This window comes from Canis aureus, chromosome 29, assembly GCF_053574225.1.
Source record: "Canis aureus isolate CA01 chromosome 29, VMU_Caureus_v.1.0, whole genome shotgun sequence".
In the NCBI taxonomy this organism is placed as follows: domain Eukaryota; kingdom Metazoa; phylum Chordata; class Mammalia; order Carnivora; family Canidae; genus Canis; species Canis aureus.
In genome coordinates, this window is record NC_135639.1 from 18,599,966 (window position 1) to 18,613,293 (window position 13,328).

At 41.1% G+C, this 13,328-nt stretch overlaps 1 long non-coding RNA gene across 1 annotated transcript in view; it reads right to left on the reverse strand.

Moving 5' to 3' along the window:
- The window catches only part of LOC144301107 (uncharacterized), a 94,144-nt gene extending 82,284 nt beyond the window's left edge, over window positions 1–11,860 (reverse strand). Inside the window, exons 1-4 of the long non-coding RNA XR_013367835.1 lie at window positions 9,318–11,860; window positions 8,902–8,995; window positions 8,697–8,785; window positions 7,035–7,168 (exon numbers count right to left, since the gene is read on the reverse strand). This is a non-coding gene — a long non-coding RNA (uncharacterized LOC144301107). The remainder of the gene's footprint in view (window positions 1–7,034; window positions 7,169–8,696; window positions 8,786–8,901; window positions 8,996–9,317) is intronic.
- Window positions 11,861–13,328: the final 1,468 nt, after the last annotated feature.

A 13,328-nucleotide genomic window follows, 5' to 3' on the forward strand; every position in this document is an offset into this window, starting at 1 on the left:
TTCACCTAGGGGTCACATTTTCTGGGAAGACTCTCCTCGGATCCTGCCCCACCTATCAGGTTCTCTAAGAACCTCTATGTAAGCTCCCAGGGAGCCCATAACTACTCTCTGAAAGCTCTGGTCACCCTGTGGTGTCTTTTTTCTACATCTTCCACTAAAGGATACATTTCCTAGCACCAGGGATAATGCTTCATTCATCTTCATATCCCTGGTTAAAGATCAGTATATGTTTGATGAATGAATGAAATAAACGAATGAATTTACTTTCTCTGCAGTCCTTTTTTAGGGACTTAGCTTGAACTCTTCTTTAGCAGTACATGTTTTATTTTGTTTTGTTTTAATTAAGCATCCGTTATCTTTTGTCTTAAAGCAAAAAAATTTCTTTGGACATGGATTGATATAGCTACTTGAAACATAAATCTACCCCTCTGCTGCTATGCCAACTGCATTGCCTACAGACACTGTTAGTTTATGAAGCACCATATGGAACAAAAATATGTGGCAACTTATTGAATGGGAACATTTTGTGAGAAAAATATTTTTGTTCCCATGCAGTAACGTTTCTATTAAATAGCTTCTAAATATGTAAAAAGAAAAAAAAAAAAACCTCCAAGTGGCAATAGAATACCCTAAGGAATCTAGAAAGCATGCAAAACAGCAATATTATTTTATAATGAAAAACAGATATGAGTAATATTATTTCTTCCTACCCTCCTTTCTTTTGGCAATCATTTTCTTTCTAAATATATGTCCTTTGTCCACTAAATCACATGCTCTGATTCACCCACAGCCCTGGGCCTGAGGCAGCCACTTATACAAAGAATAGTTGGTCACTTACAGAAGTACATTTCCCTTGTGTTTGGGAACTAAACTATCATTCAAAACATCAGCAGTCACTCTCCTTGTGGCTCTAGAGGTCTAATTTAAGATTGTTCCCAGATTTCAGCCCTGAGAACTCAAAGTACCAAAGCCATAGAAACTGTAATGTACATAGGAATCACCTGGGTATCTTGCTAATGGCAGATTCTGGTTCAGAAGCTCTGGGATGGGGCCTACGAGTCAGGATTTATAACAAAATCCTGGGTGAGTTGAGGGTGGTAGGTGGGGCTGGTCTTCATAGCATGCTTTGAATAATAAGATACTAAACTAGGTTTGGAGAGTCCAAAGTTTACTTGTCTGCCTACATGTGTAGATGATTTGAGATTTCTGTTTCCTTTCTTTGACTTTTTATTTTTTTTAATCATCCTAATGAAGAAATCCCTAATAATCAAGAAACAAATTTATTTCATTAATTTGCAAGTTTGTTAAATCATATATTCTCCACAAGATAATCTATATTTTAGATCTCTGTTTCCTCAAAAGTTTAGTTTGAGAAACAACATTTTTTTTTCCATACATTTTCACTTGAACAAATGCCAATCCAAGGAATCTACAGTTTAGATTTCAAACCAAACTAAATCCTTATCCCTTATCTCCACATCAAACGTTCTGTGTTTCAAGCCTTTCCAAATTGGAAGTGAGCAAAGAATATAGTCATTAAAAATAAAATGAAAAAGTTGTATTGATTATCCCATATAGAATTCCACGTCAATACCTTTCTCCTACACTCTAGTTCCATGGGAGGAATAGGGGATTTCACATATGATTTATTTTACTTTTATTATTTTAAAGGTTATTGTTTTTATATTTTAAATTTGTATTATTTTAAATATTATCTTATTTTTAAATAATAAAAATATTTTTTATGTGACATCTATTTCTCAAGGTAGTACACAGAGTTAGCAGGGTTATCACTAGCCTTTGGCCTAGGTATATGCAAATTGTGTTATGAAGATATGCAAATATAACATCATATTTCTGGAGGTTGTTTGCTTGTGTTTATTTCTTAAAGACTTATCAAAGTGCAAAAGGCATCAGAACGAATAGGACTTTCCCTGGCTGGCATCTCTTAAGCAGCTCACTCTATGCCCCCCTCCCTATTCCCACCGCTAGAACTCTCACCCCAAATTAAGCAGGAAAGTAACATCTGTGTCCGAGAGGTACAGAAACCACCAACCAGGTCCCTAAGCAGCTAAGCTGGTCCCAGCATTCTTTCATCAACAAGTCACCAACTGTGAGTCATTATGGTCCCCAACTCAACCTGTCTCACAGTTCTCAAAGTACCTTTCACAGACAACAAATCACAGGTGAAGTTAGATATTCATTATACTTAGGGTGTTTGGGGTAATCACAGATTGGTCATCTCACTGCCATTGTAAGCCTCATTGTCCCCTCAATATGTTGAAAGTAGTCCTAACCTCTGAATATCTGAAAAAAACAATAGTAATGGAAACCCAGCGGGTTCCTTCCTTTGGTCAGTGACAGAAACTTTATACCTGTCATCCACCTCCATCTGCTTTTGATTGCTTTGACTATTTTCCAAATTGTCTTTGGGTCATGCAAAGGCCAACTAGAGCAGTACCTAGCACACAGATGTACATAGTTGTTTAAGTATGTAGATGAATGAAAGGTGGAATCTGTAAATGTCTTCAAGTCGGCCACTTCAAAGGACAGAAGTGGCCAAAACAGTAACAAATAACACTTCCATGTGAATAATTAGCATTTTATAAGACTTTTCACATGTATCATCTTGAACCTTCCCTGTGGCTCTATGACATGGAGAGGAGTAAGCCCATTTCATCAATGAGAAAACTGAGACTCAGAGATAAAGTGATGTGTGAAGGGCAACCATTGAATAAATGGTAGTTATGATTTACACTCAGGTCTTTTGATTCCAAATCTCATACTTTTGACACTATGCCACTTCACCTCAAGTAAGGTTGGGAGATAGAGTTTTGAACCTAGAACTACTGAGACTGGTCCAAATATATTTCCAGGACACCACAATTCTCAGTCTTGAGATGTTTTTCTTGGCCCAAACATCCAGACTCTAAAATCAGAAAATATATCATCAGAATCTAATCTGAGTCGGTGCTTGCTATAGGGTAGGGGTGGGTTTTGGGAGACGCCACAGGAAGTAAAGGGGAAGCTGAATTATGAGGATCTTCCAGTTCCCACTCTTTGCTTCTACTATTTTCTGTTCTATATGTTGGGGTCCAATTTTTAAATACACTCACTCTTAAAGCATAAAGTGGACCAAAAGTCAGGAGATGCAAACCTACATTTAGCCTTACCCTAGTCCCTATCTATGCCCCATTAACCTGGGATACTGCTCCATTGCCTCTTTATGACTTGGTTTCCTCATTTGGGAAAATGGAGTGGCAGAGATCTTGCAAGAGCAAATGAAGTAATACGGTCTTAAATTGGGGAGTAAATGCAAAGCATTCTCACATGCATGCCCTTGCTGGGGTAGGGGGCAGGAGGGAGGTGCTGGGGTAGTGGTTGGCATCAGAGGAAACTGTCAAGAATTCTCTACAGTCCAGAGCATGGTATAACCTGCAGGGAAATTCCCATAACTTTCCCAAGGATCATCCTGCCCTGGGAAACAGTTTGAATGGCCCTGTGAGGAAACTGGACCCTTTCCCTGCTCCCCATTAGGAAAATTGGCATCATCAAAAGAAGTGGAATCTTTGGGAAAAGGAAGAGTGTTTGCTGTGTTAACATTCAGTTCTTTCCCAGAAGAGACGATGAGGAGACCATCTTAGAATATACCTCGTGGGAATACACCAGAGAGTGTTTCCTGAACTGATGGCCTGGGAGCAAGCAGGACATCAAAACTGGCTTACGTAAATTCATAACTCATCATAACTGGAATCACGTAATATGACTAGCATACTTTTTTTCTTTTTGTCAATGTAATATTAACCTGAGGAAGCAACGTGGAAAACAGAAATACAACAAGGAGCCTGGGTTGAATCTCTAGGTGTGGACTCTGGTTTGATCCCTGCTCTGTCATTTACAAACCAAATGAATTCAATTTCCTCATGTATAAAATGGGAATAAGTTGGGATTTGAACAGGTCAATAAATAAGGCCTTTCTTCTCCTCCAAATAAGAATCTGAATAAAATAAAAATAGACGTGAGTTGAATTCAGGGGTCAACATCAATTTAATAACTGGCATGTCAGGATTTGGGAACACAGCCTGGATTCACAGCCAGCAATTCCTATGATTTCTAATATTTTGCCCTTTCCAAATACTGAACCAAATTCGGGAAAAACAGCCAGTCATAACCATTTACCTTCCCCAAAGGTTGCTCTTGGCAACAAAGAAGAGGATAATGGGCATCAGACAGAAGACCAGGTCACCTCTAAAATAAGAAAAGGATCAGGGACTCTATAATTTTAAGGCACCTGGGAAAGAACAGTGGGTCAGGGGCTGTGCAGACCCTTGGCAGCCCACCAACTAGAAGAAGGAAGCAGCTTTCTCCAGGGGTAAGAGAGTAAAAGAGGCTGGAAAGGTTTGTGATTAAAGCCTGGAAACATGAGGACAGAGTAAAGGGTCCTCAATCAGATACCATTCTCTCCCTCATCTGCCTTGTGGAATTGGTGAAATAAATGGGATTAAGAAAATGGAGCACCAGAGAGCCAATGAGCAAGCATTGGTGATTCTTCTTTCTTCTCTCTCCCCCAGCCTGCTTTAGAAAGTGAGAAAGGCAAGTTCTAAAGTAGCTTCCCAAGACACTTTCTCAAGGGCCACATCATCTACCTTGGTCTTTGATGTCAAGCTGGAACCAGCACACACTCTGGCTTCACCAGGCTCGCTGGGCTTACAGCCACGGTTTCCAGTCACGTCCAGTTGAGTGTTTGCTGGACAACAGAAGCCTAGCTAGGTGACACTTATCCGGCCACTCTCTTTATACCAGAAAGTTTTTTAGGCAGAGAAACAACAAATCTGCCTCACTTTGTTGCCAAATTGCTTTTTCTTGCCTCTTTTCTCTTCCCGGTCTCCTTTGCTGAATTCTTTTCAATTAAGGTTAGCATTTCCCGGATGTGCTTCTTTCTCTTTTCTTCTTTCCTTCCTCTTGTCATCTCTGAATGTTCCCTCCACTCCACGTCTGCAACCACACAAACTGCATTTGAGCCATCTTCCAAATCCATCTCCTGCCCTCATTCCTTGGCTCACATCTCCAGCTGCAGTGCCTCCACCTGGCTTCCCTTCCAACACCACAAAGGTACCTCACTCACTTTCTTACCTTCTGTCCCTCAAACTACTTCTCTTTCTTGCATTCTCCAGCTCTAGTTTTCCACTCACTTTCCCTAAATAAACATCTTAAAATTATCCATGGTTGCCAATTCTCTCTTATAGCCTGCATTTGACAGATACTCTGTTCAGTGTCTTACTTCTAGCTGCTTCTCACCATGCTGGCTGTCACTGGCTTAGACTAGATCTTGGTCTTGTACCTGCTGCCTTTCAATGGACTTGTCAGTGATTAACCAGCTACAAGTATCAGCCTCTCCAGTATATTACCCACTCTCATCCACAGTTAACGTCGTCTCTCTCTCTCTCTCTCTGTCTCTCTCACGCACACACGCACACACAATTTATAACTTGCAAGATACTCTTGAGTCTCTTCATGAGACTCATGCTCTGAATCCAGGCTTTGCAGAATGACCCACAAGTCCTCCAGCATCTGATCCCCCTGCCTTGTCACCCATTTATCCATGTTCCAAGTCTTAGGATACAATGTCACTGAATTTACATCACCATTCCCAGAGAAGCCCATGCCCTTTAACACTCCTCTGTTTAGGACCTTCCTGTGCCTTCCACTTTGAGTGTCCTTGCCCAACACACACACCTCCTCCTTGGCTTATAAACATATTTTGCCTTTAAGGATGATCTCAGATGTCCCTGCCCTGGGAAAGCTTTCCTTGACTTTCTTGCATGTTAGTTACATGCCTTCTGCGTGCCATCAGCATTAACTGCTGTAACAGTTGGGCATAATCAAATTGTTGGTAATCCATTGGCATTTATGATTCTTCTGTTATTAATGGTAGCTTCTTGAGAACAGAATCATTTTTTTCATCTCTTTATTTCCAGCATCTAGATATCGACCCCCTCTTAGGTACAATCACTGTGCCATTTATTGCACGCGGAGATAAATGGAAGAATGAAGACTGATTTACTTTAGTGTGATAAAGTGTTCCCATTAACTGCAGGTCTGGGAATCAGGAAACACAGCCCCAGGCCCTGGTGCTGTCTCTACTTAGCCTAGTGAACTGAGACAAGTCCCTCCTCCAGGCTCCGTTTTGGTTCTTCAGCCTGAACAATGGTCAAATAATAACTAAGCAATTTTCCTAATGGGTAGTAATGGCAACATGAGAAATTAAGTGTCCATCAGTATGTAATGTATAAATTCAATATGATGAATATATCAATGTTACCTAAAATTGACTTTCTGGCTAAACATGCAGGTGACTTATCTCAGATACCTTGTAAAAAGTGACTAAAAAATGCTTTGTATGCAGAAGGACATTTAAAGAACTAAACAGAACTCAACTTACAGTTTTCTTATTAAACCATGAATATTATCCATTAGTTGTCAGTAGCATCCTGATTTTATATATAGGCTTGCTTAGATTTTTTTTCTTGACATATATATTTATTTTGAAATTAGACTTCTCCCACGCTGTGAATTCAGACCAGCTTGTCTTCAAACCTCTTCCTAATATTTTGAGAAATAAAGACAATAAACAAAGAAAGAAAAATAGAGGCTAACACAGTGCTGTGGTACTAGAACTGACTCTATGTTAGAATCTCTCTGAAGAGAGTAATTCCAAGTATGGAAGACTCTAGGCACAGGGAGTTCATCACAATATTTTTTCCTACAAGCGGGGAAAAAAAAAAAAAAGAAAGAGAGAGAGAGAGAGAGAGAAAAACAACCAAAACATCCAACAAGAGGGCAGTGGTTAAATGAGTTACAGCATATTTGTGCCATGGAAACACTGCAGCCATTATGTATTCTGTTCCAAGGATTTGTAGTAAGGTGAATAAGCACTTGTGTTACAATTTTATGTTGAAAAGCAAGGTAAAGAGCTTGTGAACACTAGGAGCACAAGTATCTAGAAAATAAGCTCAAGAAATGGTGAAGTGTACCTGCATCCCTTTGGCTATGTCTACGCCTCTCCCTTTGCCAGCTGTGAAAACGGTGGAGGAGAACCATCTTGTTTTCAGCAGTGGAAACCTCCAAAAAGAACTTTTCGTCGGCAGACTTCCTCTGCCAGTTTGCCCTGTGGGGAAAGGATTTCAATAGTCTCATATTCCCAGCCTTACTTCATTCCTCTGAAGTTTTTTTTTTTTTAATAACTTATGTTTGATTACTAAAGTAATTTATGTTCACTCAAAAGTCACCCTAATTTTAAAGTGCCTTAACCATGTCTGGTTTGAAGTGAAATTGGAAAATGATTGTTCTTTCAGCAACCAAAACTTTTTGGCAGTTTGCCTCCAAACAGAGCTTGGAGTTACGTAACTCTCAGTTTAGTAGAAAAACTTTCTAAAAGGGCCAACTTCTCTTCTAGAAACCATCATTTTAAAACAGCTTTTAAGTAGATTGTAAATGGATTTTACCACCATGGTGTTATTTCCAGCATGTATACTTGGAAGTGTGTTACAATTTATGGGTTGTTTTTAATGACTTGTAGTAGGTAGTGAATTCTAGATAAACAAAAGGATTCTTCCTCTCTCCCCTAAGAAGACTATTAGTGAATAATTACCAACTAGAGGGAATAAAAAAAGAAGAAAGCCCAGTAAAGAACATGTGGCCTGGGAGATGTCCATCTTCTCAGTGAGTTATGCAGTGGATGGATGCGTACACCTGACATGTAAGGCTCATCTCATCTCTCATATGTTCAGAGGCTTCTCTGAGGTCCTCACTGGTCTGAATAAATCCCCCTGGGGCCCAGGTGTAGACAGGCTTTCACACCAAAATCATCAGGCACAATAATTATAAATACAGTTTCCAAGGCCTCAGCCCAAACCCACTGAATTGCAATCGCTGAAATGGGCCTCCAGATTCTGCATCTTAACAGAGTGTCCTGGTGAGTCTTTTACACCCTTTACAGAGGAGGGATCTGAGGACCAAAGTGGGAACTTGACTTGCTTAAAGTCACACCACTGGGTAGTACAGAGCCTCCTGGCCTTCAGGTCAGTCCTTCTCTAAGGGGAAATTAGGCCTTCTGACAGACCTGTGTAAAAACAGAGTGCTGGATGTGATGGTTGCCCAGGCCACAAATATTCCCTAATCATTGGGCTACCATCACCCCAGTATTCCTTGGTTCACAGAGGTGCCTCTCTGAGGTTTTAAGAGGAAACTAAGAAGAAAATTGCAAATTGAAGCAGGGCTTTGGCAGACATTTTTTAGAAAACTTTAGAAAGGTAATCCATGAAGAAAGGAATTCCATTATTGAGGAAGGCACCATATCCTTTCTTCCCATCTTGAATCATCTCAGGAAGTTATCTGCTATGTGAGGCTATAAAGGCACTAAGAAGTTCTGCAATAAATAAACTCATTTAACTTTCCTCATTCTAGTAGCTCTCTGACATATTTGACAGAAATGCCTGTGTGTGTGTGTGTGTGTGTGTGTGGTTAATATTTTTGAGAAACTAGTGTTCTAGAGAAACCATCTAATCATCCAGAAGTTTCCTTATTCAAACCCAAGTCACAGGCATGAGCTGGTTAGTTTGGTAAGAAAGCGCTAAGCTCGGGGTCTGGAGATCTCTCTGACACTTGCCAGTTTTGAGACCTTGAATGTGTCTTACCTCATTTTACAATTGAGGAAACTGAAACTCAGAGATACATCCCTTTCTTGTCCACTCTACTGGGTTGTTTGGAGGACCACACAGAGTTGCTACAGAATAAACAGCATAATTAAAGTTCCATCATCTCTACTTCCTCTTCTCTTCCTCCTCCTCATTTCTCACATGCTCATCACTCAGGAGGTCATCTCCATCCCAGAGACCTCACCTTGTCTTTAACATCAGGACTTTGACCAGATGACACCAGGAGTTGGTTGTGATACAGATATGCCATCTCAGACTGAAGAGTTCTCTCGGAATTGCTGTAATAGCAACATTCTCTTGTCATTCACAACAAACTCTCAAAGCATTGATTATAAATAGTATTGACTTAGGGGTGGGGTCTTTCTCATTGAATTATAGGTCAGTTATTCAGGTAATTGATTTTCTTCTCTAGAGAGACTGACATTGCTAAAACTGTTGCTGTCAGATGCAGAGAACAGAACAGTTTTCCCTGGCCTGTGTTCCAGTGGGTTGTTCTCTGACCAACACCCTTCCATCAAGAGCAGCAACCCCCTGTAAAGGACCCCACTGTAAAGGAAGGGGATGCAGGCTAGAAATGAGCCCCAGGTGCTGCACACTGACCTTAGGGAAATAGTTATTCATGTGTCACTGGCTCTGGTGAAGTGTGAACAGGCACCATGCTTGATTCATCCCTGTGTTCTTCAATGTTTGGCACAGTCCCTGCTACCTCCCAGGTGCTCAAGGAATATTTCTGAATAAATGGATGAATAAATAAATGAACTCTGTCCTACAATGCCCAGCATATTTTAATGGAGCCTCCATGAGCCATCCTTCTCACCCATGATAGGCCACATCTTATCATGAAGTTGAAAAGCTCATACAAGAAACTCATTAATATACTCAGAAAACCAGAAAGTAGAGGCCCAGAAATGAATAGAGACTTCTTTGGACTCTTGATGATCTCACTGTGCAACAGGGGAAATTTATTGGGCTGCAAGGATTCCAGGGAAAGGCCGTGGCGTCATGGGAAGTCATTTTATTTCCTCTAACAGATTTTAAGCTCCCAGAGGGTAGGAGTCATCCTCATCTTCATCTTCAATATCATCTTCATCTTCATCCTTACTGTGTAAGCTCCACGAGGACAGGGTTTTTTGCTTTGTTCTCTGATGCATTCCAAGTATTCAAAACAGTTCCCTGCACATAACAGGTGCTTTTTAATTCTCAGTGAGTTGAATAATTATTATCAAGGCTAGAATTTTCTGCCTACTTATTTCCAGGAACTGTGCCAAATATTTTATATTCATTATTTTAACAAAAGGAGAACTGGAAACCTGGACCAGAAATGTCCTAATTGATGGAGACACACCTCTTACTGATCTGACTCCAAAGAACACACTCTTACCCTCATCCTTCCCCATTATGAATATCTCCAGCCACCTCTAATGCTTTTCTATGTTCCTCACAGTTCCTTGTAGGATAAGTGGTAGATGTCAAATAAATGAGAGGACAAGACTCTAAACCAAATTAATGGCCCTGGACTGTTGACTATACCTGTACCTGCATGTCAGCTGTCCAACACCAAACCAGGGTTAATAAGGAAAAGAGACAGGATCGACCAGATAAGCATGCCAGTGTTAAACCCTGCCTAGCCAGGCAGCTAACAAGATTTTTATTGACAGGAAAATAAAGACTTCAGAGAAAAATATGATTCACTCTGCCCTGTCTTTAAGTGAAAAATGAGTTGGGCCAGGGACATAACAGATCACTTCCCCTTTCAAAGACACTCTCTGTAGTTTCTCTTCAGTGATACTGATATGACCAAGAAAACAGCAGGATCACTGGTTCAACTACCACTGAGACAGTGAGACAAGAAGCATGATGACAGGGGGACAAGAGGGTGAGGGCTACACAGCTTTCCCAGATCTGGAGAATGCCCATACTGCCAGGAGGGATATCGCTGTATGTGCCAAGAAGTGTGCTGAGCACTTTCCACTTATAAAGCAAACAGAAATGTACCTGGGGCGGAGGTGGGGGGGTAATATCTGGGTGCCAAGCAATTATAAAAGCCTCCTGTTCTTAATGATTATATTTAATTTATTTCAACAAATATCTGCTAGTCTTCTACTCTGTGTCCATGACTGCATTAGAAATTTGTTTCTTTTACCTGAGTTATCTAATAATAATAGGAATACCTAATAGTGTGTGACACTTCACAATTTATAATGTACTGCTAACTTCCACTTATTTTGATTTGGCTCCCAAACAATGTCGTGCAATAAGAATGGCAGAGTTCATTATGCCTGTTTTATAGTTGAGGATACCAGGGTTCAGAGAAGAGCCACTAAGAGGCTAACATGTACTGGGTGCTCAATCTGTGCCAGGCACCAGGCAAAGACGTCCGCACACATTATTTTTACAATAACTCTACAAGGTAGATAGTTTATTTTCTCCACTGCACAGATGAGAAAACTGAGGCTTTGACATATTATGTTAAGTTTCCCAAAGTTGCACATAGGGTTGGCAGTGGAGGTTGTATTTAAGCAACGGAAGTCCTGTACCCTTGCTCTGAAATTCAAGGCTGTTCTGTATTTGGAGGTTAAATAATTAGCCTAATATCATGCAAATGACCAGAGGTACAGCTCCATCCACTCATACCAGAGCTCTTTCCTTTATCCCTGCTGCTTCAAAGGCATTTGTCATCTGGTAAGGGAAACAAGACAAACATAATACAGAGCTAATATCAAGGCAAGGCCAAAGTCTGGCCTCTAATCAATTAATAAGATCTCCAGGCATGAAATACTGTTTGTGTTCAGAATAGAAAGAAAATCAATCAGTACTGCAATCTACCATGAGCAGCCCTTTATTGAGAATTTAGTAGGAACTAATATTTTACTTTCCTTGGTCGAAGTATCTACTGCTCATGAAATAACCTAGATGCTACACACACTTCTTTGCCCCTTTGCATTCAGGCAGAGCCATGAGATCCATTTTGGACAAGAGATTGTGAGCAGAGGTGATATGTAACACTTCTAGAATGAACCAAGAAAAGCACATGAACTTTCTACATGCTCTTTTTTTCCTGGAAACAGTCCAGGCTATGAAGCCTTTGTCAGCCCATGATCCTGAGTTCCTTTGAGGAGAAAAGCCTCCTGCTGAACTGCACTGATATGTATTATGGAGGAGAAATCACTCTATTATGTGTTAGCCACTGCAATTTGAGGTAAATTTGTTACTGCAGCACAACTTAGCTGATCCTATCTAATGCAGAGGCCTGATAGCTTTTAAAAGGAGAACATACCAAAGAAAAGTTGGAATTTTAATTATGCCTCGGAAGTTCTGCATGGAATAGGTGAACATGGGAAGGTGGAGGGCCAAAGAAGAGAAGAGCTCCCCACCCCCAGCAGTGGGTGTGTGTTGGCTGCAATTGGATTGGGGATGTAGGAAGAAGCCAGAAAGAGTTCTCAGTGCCACACTCTGAGGTTAGAATGAGAGCATGACGCAGCTGGGAAGGGCCTTAAAGATCACTTCATAGTTGAAAAGATTTATTTTTGTCATTGCTTATCATATAATTATAAGCCATGACGACTGTGCTGAGCAGGAAGCACAGGGCACTTTGGAGCCCTTAAGGCAAAGCCATGGTCTCATTCATTGGATGAAGGAAGACCTCCAAGAAGAAATGGCAAGCTGAAAACCAAGGACTAAGCTAAAAGGTAAACTAGGAGCACATTCCAGGTAGAGGAAAATGCAGTCTGCAGATCCCAGGAGGAGGGGCCAGGACATTTGCAGCTCAAAGAGACAAAGAGAGTTGGGGAAGATGAGCCTGAAGAGGTAAATGGTTTCCAATTCCTTGCCATGACCTACCAGCCCCCATGATCAGCCCCACTGAGTGCCGCAGGGAGCCCCTGGACAAGTCATAGATTTGACATCCAACCAACTGATGTGTGGACATGAATGAGGTCAGACAGCATGAGGGTAGTTAGAAGCTACTGCACTGATCTAGGGAGGGGTGACAACTGTTTGGTTAGGGGGCTGGAGAGAAAGGTGGAAAGAAGGAGATGGATTTGAATGATATACATGAAATCACAAAGTCAACTGGGAATGGAGAGTTTGGGAGAGAAGGGGCCAAGGGTGTCTTCTAGTTTCAAATTGCACAATTGTGTGGATGGTGTTGGTGTCAGCTAAAATAGTGGAGGAGAGAAGCAGCCAGGTTTGGGGAGAGGGAAGATAATTAGTTAGGTTTTGAGCAAGTTGGAAAAGCCCAGATGGGGCTACAGATGCTGGGCCTTCTGGTTCATTAATGAGACTTGAGGACTTCTCACTTCCCATTTCCTGGGTGGTAGTACATCCTGTTCTTGATGCCTTCCCGGAGGGCCTGGGGACTGAAGACGGATGGGTCCCTTCCGAGACCCCTGATCAGAAGAGCTGGGACAATGCTGTCACACTCTCACTCGGCTGGCCACATTTTCAATAAGCTGACTCAAAGTTCAGAGCTACAGTGTTTGACACTTAAAATCTTCTGTTTTGCACATTTTATGCTTTATTAAGCCCCAGTTTGGCAGTTGACTTAAGATCCATAATAAGAACTTTTTACAGGAATAGACACACAGAGGTCATACCAAACTGGGAGCTGGG